Genomic DNA, 10488 nt, shown 5'->3' on the forward strand with positions numbered 1-10488 from the left:
AAATCTGAACTTGTGTAAATATCTAGATTAATTTTTACTCAGCTTCATACTGTAATTAGTATACTCCTATGACATGTATTAATATGATTCACTGATCTCGTACAAAATCTTTTCTATTATGGTAAATTGAGGCATGGTCAAGAGAATTCTAAATGAAGAACCTGGTTCATCAGTATGGGTTCATCTGAAAGCTAAGGTATGTTTTCTATACTCTGCACAATTAGAAATATAAATATTTAAATCATGAGCATAAGTCCTACAATTGTTCAACTCCATAGAAAATTCTATCTGTTAGTTTTGAACCAGTTCCGTCAGCCTTAGAACTCTAAACCACAAAAATTGCCTAAAATTTAGGGAAGCCTAACCGTTCATTCAAACCTGAAATTTCAGGTTGATTAAACCTCTAATTGACCACTGCTAAGGCTGTCGTTATACATTAAATGTGTATTTATATTTAAATACACATCATTACCTCCTGCCATCTCCATAATTTTAAACCATCAAAAATCTCTCTTCACTTCCACTTGCTTTCTTCTCCAAAATTCTAACTCACCAATTCTCCCAAGAAACCAGCGATCATGACAAACCCACAAGACAATCCTGGAACTCTTCTACCACCCACTCCCTCTAATTCATCTACCCCTCATCCACCTAGTACATCTCACAAACCTAGGCTGAGAAGGGTGAAAATGCTTGCTCGGAAAACAGTAGCGTTTGGGGCTCTCTCAAAGAAATTAAATGAGAAATTAAAGGCAAGTCAGGTCCAAGACTCTTACTCCAACTCTAATTCTGAGTCATACAAATCCGCTAGTGAGGGGGAAAGACCTGGGTATTCTAACTCTTAGACAACTCAAGAATCCCCTACTAAGGTAAGTTCTTCTTTGACTGAAAATCTAGAAACTAGGTTTGTTCTGGTTGGGCCTATCAGGGATGTAGAATTACCTGAGTTACGAAGGAGTGGAGGTAAAATGAAATCTGAAAAAGAAAAAAAGAGAGAGGGTACATGTGGTGAAGAGAGGGGAAATGGGAAAAGAGTGGTTAATCATTCACCCACTGCTGATTTGTTTGTGCCTGCTATCTGTGGGGTTGAACAAGAAAATATAGAAGAGAGTGGCAAGAAGTCAGGGGGAAGTGGTTCTGGTGAAGCTGTTGAAGGGTTAGTTAATCTAAGCACAAAAGAAGATGAACCTGGTTCATCTACTGAAGAGACCCTAGCAGACCTATTGAAAAAGGTTGGGACAAGTTATGATCCAAAGAAACGAAGAACTCCCACACCAAAAGTCCCCAGTGCTCCTAAACCCTCCAAGAAAAGAAAGGCTTCATCCCCAACAACTACTGAAATTTCATTGCCAAAGGGAAGAGCTACAAGAAGCAGGGTGAAACAGAGTGAGAGTGATCTCCAAAAGGCTCTAGCTGAGAGTAAGAAGAAAAAGATGGCTAAAGGAAAAGGGAAGGTTGCAGAGTCCTTAGAGGCTGTGGAAGTTGAGGATATGGAATAGGTCCATCAGGAGGAAGTTCCAACAGTGGTGGTTCAGACCCCCAAGCCCAAAAAGCCCAAGACTTCTTCCAAGAAGTCTTCCAAGAAGTCTTCCTCTGTGTATGAGGCTGCTGAACCTTCATTAGCCAAGATGAAAAGGTCTGCAGTGAAAATTAAACAAGTAAGAATTTTTAAAGATGAGGAATGGAGTGGAGAAGAAGAAGAAGATGAGACTGATGGTGAACAAGGCAAGCTTGCCATGTTTGGCAAAAGAAAGATTTTGAAGGGTAGATTGCTGAAAGACCTGGTGGAACCAGAAATGATGAGACTGGTGGATGCCTTAGCTGCTCAGGGGTGGAAGGACATGGTCCTTCAGATGGATAGTAGGCTAGCCAAGAATGAGATCATTGAGTTCATGGCAAATACAAAGGTTAAGGATGGCAAGGTTAGCAACCTGATGAAAGGAGTTCAAGTGTCCTTTGATGTAGAAAAACTGGGAGAGATCCTTGATATACTCTCTGAAGGGTTTGATGACTATACAAGGCAAAGGTGGCCTTGTCTGGACTCCCTTCCTACTGCCCTTGAAATTACCAGGAGGTCCTGTGATGCTAAAGATGTGAATGAGGCTAGGGCTGTTCAGAAGAGTGAAATGAGGCCACAACACAAAGTCTTGTTTGAATTTGTCAACAAGTGCCTATTGCCCAGGCAGGAGAGAAGGCATATTGCAAACTATATAGACCTAGTTCTTATGGAGTGCCTGGAAATTGGAAGGAAAATTAATTGGCCTGCATTCATTATCAAGCTGCTGGACAGGGTCATCAATGGCTCCAAGGCTCATGCTACCCCCTATGGCTTTATTCTGACTACGATTCTAGATAGGTGCAATATGCCTCTGAAGAAATGGGAAATGGCCTCAAGCAAGGATCATTTTGGCATTAACACTCTGATTGCTTATGACTATTTAGTCAGTGCCATCCCAAATGAACCTGGTTCATCCAAGAAGACTCCTATCAACATTAAAGTCAGGGTTCTTGTTCAGGAATGTGAATCCAAGGATGCTGAGATAGCTAGGCTCAAGGCTCGTGTGGCAGAAGTGGAATCTGAGAGGGATGCTCTCAGAACTGAGCTTCCAAAGGAAAAGGAGAAGAATGATGGAATTCTTTACAATATGTTGAATCTTCTCCAAGCCCAAAACCAACCCTCTATCTCCCCTAAGCCTTAGGAATTCTAGCCTTTGTCTACTGAACCTATTGAGTACCTTCAGTGACCCGGATTAGGGATTTTTCTATCTTTTTTTTCTCATGTTTTAAATGTTTTTTGCTTTCTAGTGGTGGATTGTGGTAGAAATATTTCCTCTATCAATGATATCTACTGTTTTTGCTCTTGTTCAATGTTAATCTTTCCTTGATAGTTTAAATATGTTTGCTTGATTACTGATGATTAAACCATGATTGCACTTGCAGTTGCCCCAGTGGCCATGAGTACTTATTAAAATCTGGGACTCACACTTTGTATGCAACTTTTCGATGATGCCAAAAGGGGGAAGAGATATTGTGTTTTACATATTCTGAATAAGTGATATTATAACCTAATTAACCTGGTCCTTGATGATAAGTGAATTTTCTCAATTTTCTCATCCTTGTATTAATGGTTAAGCTAAATTCTTACAGGATCCAAGTAAGTAAAAAGCACAGAGTTTGTAAACATCAAAAGGGGGAATTTGTTGTCCCAAGAACAGGTGAAGTTTTGAAGATTGACAAAAGAACTCAGACATGGACCATGTCCATCTTGTGAAGCACAGTCATGATCAACATGTGCATGTGAGATGCACGTGAAGGAGATAAATCTAACTAATCGAGAAGAAATATCTCCTGATCTGATCGAAAAGGTTGCATATTGGATAAGGAGAGAAAGACTCCTTACATGAAGAGAACACATTATAGGAAGAAGATAGTGTTAGAGTTTGAGATCACCTTGAACTCTTCTGTGATAGAAGAGTAGCATTTGAATCCTAGTCAATCTCTAATTACTAACCCATTAAATATCAGTGTTGTTCTCTTTTACAGGTAATGCACATAAGCAGAAGTTAAACTTAAATTGAGAGCAAAAGAGCAAGGCGATTTTGCAAGCAATTTATGTGTGAGTCAAGTGTGCAATCCTGAAGCTACTTGAACGAGATAGAAGAACCAGTTCCATGTGTCTATCTTTTATTCTAGTTCAATTGTAGTAAGTGATTTTACATTGTACCTTTTAGCTTTCATAGAAGCAATTGTATTAGGTACCTAGAGTGTTCAAGTTAGAGTTAACTTGAAGTTGTCGCAACAGTTGAGGTTGTGTGCCACAACGGAATTAGAGTTAATCCTTTGGTTTACAAAGAGTTTTGTAAATACTGTTTTGGCTCAGTGATTTTAGTGGAAGTTTGAAAAAATCCTACTAAGTAGTAGGTCGTGGTTTTTTCACCTTTTGAGCCAGGTGTTTTCCACATAAAAATCTTTGTATTCTTTATTTTCTTTATTTATTATTCCACAAACAGTAGTAGTTGGAACACATAGAAGAACCAAGTCCTTCTATAGTTCAGTTAAGCAAAAATTGGGTACCACACAAATCATCCCCCCCTTCTTGTATGGTATTGACGTTTAAAACATCACTACTCAATTCTCTATCTAAGGAGATAGTTGAGAGTGTTCCTTACTCTCAAAGTGCCAAAGACTTGTGGAGTGATTTGGAAGACAGATTTGGACAAACAAATGGAGCTAAGTTATTTCAGCTACAAAAGGAACTTAGTGTTGTGGTGCAAGTTAATTCTATTGTATCAACCTATTTTACTAAGATGAAAATTTTATGGGATAAGTTTGATGCTTTGAACACTTTCTCTGTATGTGTTTGTGAATGTGAATGTTGTGCTAAGGTAAAAAATTCTAAGGCACATCAAGATGAAAGGTTGCTGCAGTTTTTGATGGGTTTGAATGACATATTCATAAGTGTTAAGAGCAATATATTATTGTCTTCACCCTTACCTTTTATTGGACATGCTTATTCCCTTGTGATACAGGATGAGAAGCAGAAGGAGATTCATGCTCCCCTTGCATATCCAGGAGATTCTGGATCTTTTCTTGCTACAAACCTGTAGGGAAATGGAAGAAGATTCAATGAGAATAAGGGACAGAAGTGAGTTTTTGATCCTAGAAAGAATGCTGGAATATGTGTTTATTGCAAGAAACCTGGACATACTATTGATAAATGTTATAGGATTCATGGATTTCCTGCAGATTTTAAGTTCACAAAGCAGAAGAAGTTTCAAGGAAATGTTTGGCTGTGTTCAACACAAATGAAGAGGGAATCCAGGGAAACACTAATGTGCCAAGAATGCAATCACTTACTCAGGAAAATGTGACACAATTATTGCAGCTTCTACAATAGGTCAACATAGGCTAGCAGGGTGCAGATACCTCGGAAGCTTCTACAAATCTGAGTTGTGCTGATATAGCCAAGTTATTCAATTCCTTTGCCCATTTCATTCAAATTTATAGTGAATCATGGATATTAGATAGTGGAGCAACTGAGCATATGAGTTTTAATATAAATTTCTTTATTAACTATAAAGTCTTGCCTAAACCTGTCATGGTCAATATGCCTAATTCACATAGAGTAAAAGTTACACATTCAGGTTCCGTTGCATTGTTACCAAATCTAGTTTTGCACAATGTACTGTATGTGCCTTCTTTTAGATTCAATCTGTTGTATATGCACAAGTTGTGCAAACAACTCCAACAGTATGTTCTTTTCACTCTTGATTCTTGTTTTCTACTGCAGGGCCCTTTACTGAAGAGCCCACTAGAGATTGGTAAGGAGAAAGAAGGCCTCTTCATTCTCAAGTCAAGACTTGCAGTCCTAGTTTTTAAAAGTTTCCCTAAGTCTAGTACTTCTGTACCTAAGCAGAGTTTACATTTTGTTCCTGTTTTTAGTTCTTGTTTTGATTTCTCTGATTTCGATGTAAAAGAGAAGCTTAGGTTAGGCCATATGCCTTTGAGTAATATGAATAAAATTTCTGATGTTTCTGTTCCTTCATGTTTTAATCATTCTACTCATTATCTTATTTGTCCTATGGCTAGACAATCCAAACTTCCTTTTCCTTCAAGCTCTATGTCAACCAAAAAGATCTTTGAACTAATCTATGTAGATACTTGGGGACCCTACAAGGATCCTACCTATGATGGTTATAAATATTTCCTCACCATAGTTGATGACTATAGTAGAGGGACTTGGAACTACTTACTAAGTAACAAGTCAAATGCTTTCACTGTTTTAAAATCTTATTTAGCAATGGTAGAGTGGCAATTTCATACAAAAGTTAAGATAATCATATCAGATAATGCTTCTGAATTGGGTTCTGAAATTATTCAAACAGATTTTTTCCCAAGGGATTATACATCAAACCAGTTGTGTCTCCACCCCACAACAGAATGGAGTTGTGGAGAGAAAACATAGACACTTACTAGAGACATCTAGAGCTCTATTGTTTCAATCTTATTTACCTATATCATTTTGGGGGGACTGCCTGCTCACATCCCCATGTTTGATCAACAGATACCCTTCTAGAGTATTAAATTTCAAGACTCCTTATGAAGTCCTTTTTCAAACTAAACCTAGTTATTCTAATTTGAGATGTTTTGGTTGTCTATGCTTTGCCTCCATTCCTTCAAGACATATATCCAAATTTGGCTCAAGGGTTGTTCCTTGTGTGTTTCTAGGCTATCCACATGGTAAAAAGGATTATAAGGTGGTTGATCTAAAGACATTAAAGGTTTTTGTTTCTAGAGATGTAATATTTGATGAGGAATTCTTTCCATTTGCCTCTATCAAATCTGATTCTATAGGGGCTTCTTATCTGCCAGCAGCTACATTGCACAATTCATTTCCCTTAAACTCAGACTCCTTCTCACATTTGGTTTCATCAGACAACCAACATTATACTTCTACTCCTTCCTCCACCCCTACTGTTTCTTCTTCTCCTACCCCTATTTTTTCTTCTCCTACTTCTTACCCTGGTACAAGACTATTTTCTAATAGCCCATTACCAGTTGGATCATTATAAGGCTACTCCTCTTCTAGTATATTTTTTCCTTTACTGTCTTCATCTGTTTCTCAACTTATGCTAGATACTCTCATTAGAAAATCTACCAGACCTCACAATCCTCCTACATACCTCAAGGATTACATTTGTAATGCTCTTCAACTCTCAGATGTGACTACTATATGTTTTCTTGCACCAATCTCTCCTTTATCCTTATCTTTTAGTAGTCTCTCCACCACTAATCAACATATGCTCAATTCTCTATCTAATATGTATGAACCTATTAGTTATTCATAGGCTGCACATCACCCAGGGTGGCAGGAAGCCATAGAACAGGAAATTGTTGCTCTTGAGCTCAACAAAACTTGGGAGGTCATAGAATTACCCCCAGGTAGAAAGGATTTACCTTCAGATGAGTCTACAAGGTAAAGCAACATTCAGATGGTAGTATAGAAAGGTTAAAGTCTAAGTTGGTGGTAAGAGGTGATATACAGAGAGAGGGGATATATTTTAATGAGACTTTTTCCCTGGTGGTCAAGATGACCATCATCAAATGTATTTTAGTTGTTGCAGTTAAGGAAATTTGGGGCCTTTATCAATTGAATGTGAACAATGCGTTCTTACATGGTGATTTAAACAAGGAAGTTTATATGAAATTCCCAGTTGGTTTTATACCACCTTCTCCTAACCATGTTTGTAAGTTGAAGAAGTCCATGTATGGACTTCATCAAGCTTCTAGGCAATAGTACTCTAAGCTTACTACTGCTCTTAATTTCAAGGGATACACACATTCCTTGAACGATTCTTCTTTATTTTTTAAATGGACAGATTCCTCTATCTCTATTGTGGTAGTGTATGCCAATGATATACTACCATAAAGGAATGATACAAAGGAATTGACTGAATTGAAAGATTTTTTACATCAGAAGTTTAGAATCAAGGACCTTGGAAGCTTACATTATTTTTTGGGAATGGAAGTTCTACGAGAGCCTCATGGTTTGATTCTATCTCAGCGGAAGTTCACCCTTGATTTAATGCAGTAGTTTGATTCTCTCCACAAGACGCATGTTTCCTGTCCTCTTGACCCTTCTATTTGTCTACTTGCTCAGATTGGTGACTCTAACCCTGACCCGACCTTGTATCGCCATTTGTTGGGCAAGCTGAATTTACTTGACACATACAAGACCGGATTTATCCTTCACTGTACAACACCGTAGCTAGTACATGCAGGATCCTAGACCGCCCCATCTCAATGCTGCACTTCGTGTCCTCCGCTATTTATTGAAGGATCCTGGACTTGGATTTTTCATGTCTTCCTCTCCTTCATATCAGCTCCTTGCATTTTGTGATTCCGACTGGGCCACTTGTCCTAATTCGCGCAAATCCGTCAGTGGATTTTACATTTCTCTTGGTTCAAAATTTTATGGAAATTCAACAAGCAGACATCTATTTCTCTCAGCTCTGCAGAGGCTGAATACCGTTCAATGCGATGCGTTGTGGCTGAGCTCACTTGGTTGGTTCATTTATTTGATGATTTTTCAATCCCAATTTCACTTCATGATCTTCTTCATTCGGACAGTCAGGCAGCTATTCATATCGCGAAAAACCTTATTTTTTCCGAAAGAACTAAACATGTTGAACTAGATTGTCACTTCATCAGACAACAGTTCCCCGCCGGCCTAATTTCACTCTCCTATGTTCGCTCCTCTTATCAGCTGGCATATCTGTTCACGAAGTCTCTCACAGGGTCGATTCATCACCATCTTTTGAACAAGTTGGGTGTCCTTTCATCCCCCTCCAACTTGAGGGGGGGTGTTGGTGTTAGAAATGAAGATGAAGCTCTTCTCGAATTCTCCGATGAAAGTATGAAGAGATATAAGAGAGACAATGTCGGCTAGGTTTGCTTATGTTTTAATTTATGTCTGAGAAAGGTGTATATCTTAAGGAATAAGAGAGACAAGAATGGGTCAGACATTTGGACTCAATTCTAAACGGGGTTTCTTTTATTTTGGACTTAGTTTTACAACAAATGGGCCTCAAAGCTTCACTAATTCCATCGGCCCATTCTAAGAAGAACCCAGAAGATACAAAGAGATAATCTGCATAGTAGATAGAATTATTCCTTTGTAAATATTCCTTAGTTTGTTACAATAACTGTTAGGAGTAGGCTAGTAAAATACTGCCACTTGGCAAAGTTTGTTTAGACTAGATTTTGTTCTTTTGTATATATATGTTACACTGTGCAGAGAAATATACACATAGAAATTTCCAGAATTATTCTCATTTCATTCTCTTCAGAGAAACCGATATAATTGGGACAATTTCGAATAGTCTAATTTTAGTTATACATAATAGAATAACCGAAAAATTAATGTGACATAAATTTACAAAATAACTGGAAGAACCGAACCATTGACACCCCTATAGCTATGACAAAGAAGAAAGCTCGGAAGTAAATAACAAAAGTACAACTGCCGAATTTTATGATTGGTTATGGACAGTCATGGAATTTTATCTTTTCGAACATTGATCTTATAATATTTCTCTGTGGTATATTGATTTATTAGTATATGCAATGGTTATGTTTTTTTGGTATCATATTCGTTTCATATAGCTACTTCACATTTTTATGATGCCACCAAGAAACCTGTGACTAGATCTTCGTCACTGGGATGGGATTCGCCTTTTACGTATTGTAAAACCGTAAAAATTAGGTTATTATTGATAACACTTTTTAACAAATATTAAATTATAACATCGAATAAATGATAAATACCTTGGTGTAATAGGCAAGACTATGGTAGAATACAAAATTTTAAACTTTATATATATATAATCCAATTAAAATTGTTGTAGTTGATTGATTGTTTTATTTCTGAAAAAAGAGAGCAAAGAGGGAATTATTGACTACCCATAATGGTTTAATATATACTCCACTTTCTTTCCTGTTTGGGGGGAAAAGTCGGAAAATGGTAAGCCCCGTTTGGTCATAGATTTTGCCAAATCTTTTTCAAAAAAAAAAAAAATTGGCAAAACATGTTTTTTTATAAATTTTATTCATGTTTTAGCAGATTTTGAAAACAAAATTCTCAGTCCCAAAACTAATTCTAGACATGTTTTTGGCCCAAAATGTCACTGTTGGATTTTTTAACAACGTCAAAAATTATCCCAAACTTTTGTATTTTATAAAAAAAAAAACACCAACTATTATGACCTAACTAACCACCTGCTAATTACTATCATTTTCTTTTGGACTGATGGATCTTATAATATTATTGTAATTTGACGAATTATAGTGGCTAGTAATTGTGTTATTAGCAGTTGATATTAAAATATCAGGTTATGGTTTTAGGATAGTGTATTATGTAGCTCATTATAAAAATGATGTCTTTGTGCCTAACTTATCTATGTCTGGGACTATGGTTTGCGATAATGATAATGAATGACATCAATGAAGGTTCTGCATATACAAGATTAGCTAGTTTGTTAGTTTGGTATTGTTGAGTATTTTTTATAGTTTTTAGAACTTATGAGTATAAGTCATATTTTATATCTTTTTCAAAAAAAAATGAAATATGTTTTGAAAAATTATGTTTAAACAGATTTTCATCTTCAAACCAAACTTCACCCAAATCAAATTTATAAAAAAAAAATTAAAAATATATGACCAAGCGCCTAGCTAAGTTTAGGGGTTATATGTAGGGTGATATTTGTCACATTATTTGCTGCATCACATCAAGTAAGCACTGCCCACTAATAAAATTATTTCTTTTGAATATTTGTTGTAGTTTGTCTTTCACACTAGGAACTGATCCAAATTTTTGTTTTACTTTTATGTACTAAATTTGGTGCTTTCTTCTTACTCTTTTTTTCCTCTTGGATTTATTCTCCCTAGGTTTGTGATAATCAAGTTTTTCTTTTTTATTTCTCTTTTGCA

Source organism: Nicotiana sylvestris, chromosome 9 (assembly GCF_000393655.2).
Source record: "Nicotiana sylvestris chromosome 9, ASM39365v2, whole genome shotgun sequence".
In the NCBI taxonomy this organism is placed as follows: Eukaryota; Viridiplantae; Streptophyta; class Magnoliopsida; order Solanales; family Solanaceae; genus Nicotiana; species Nicotiana sylvestris.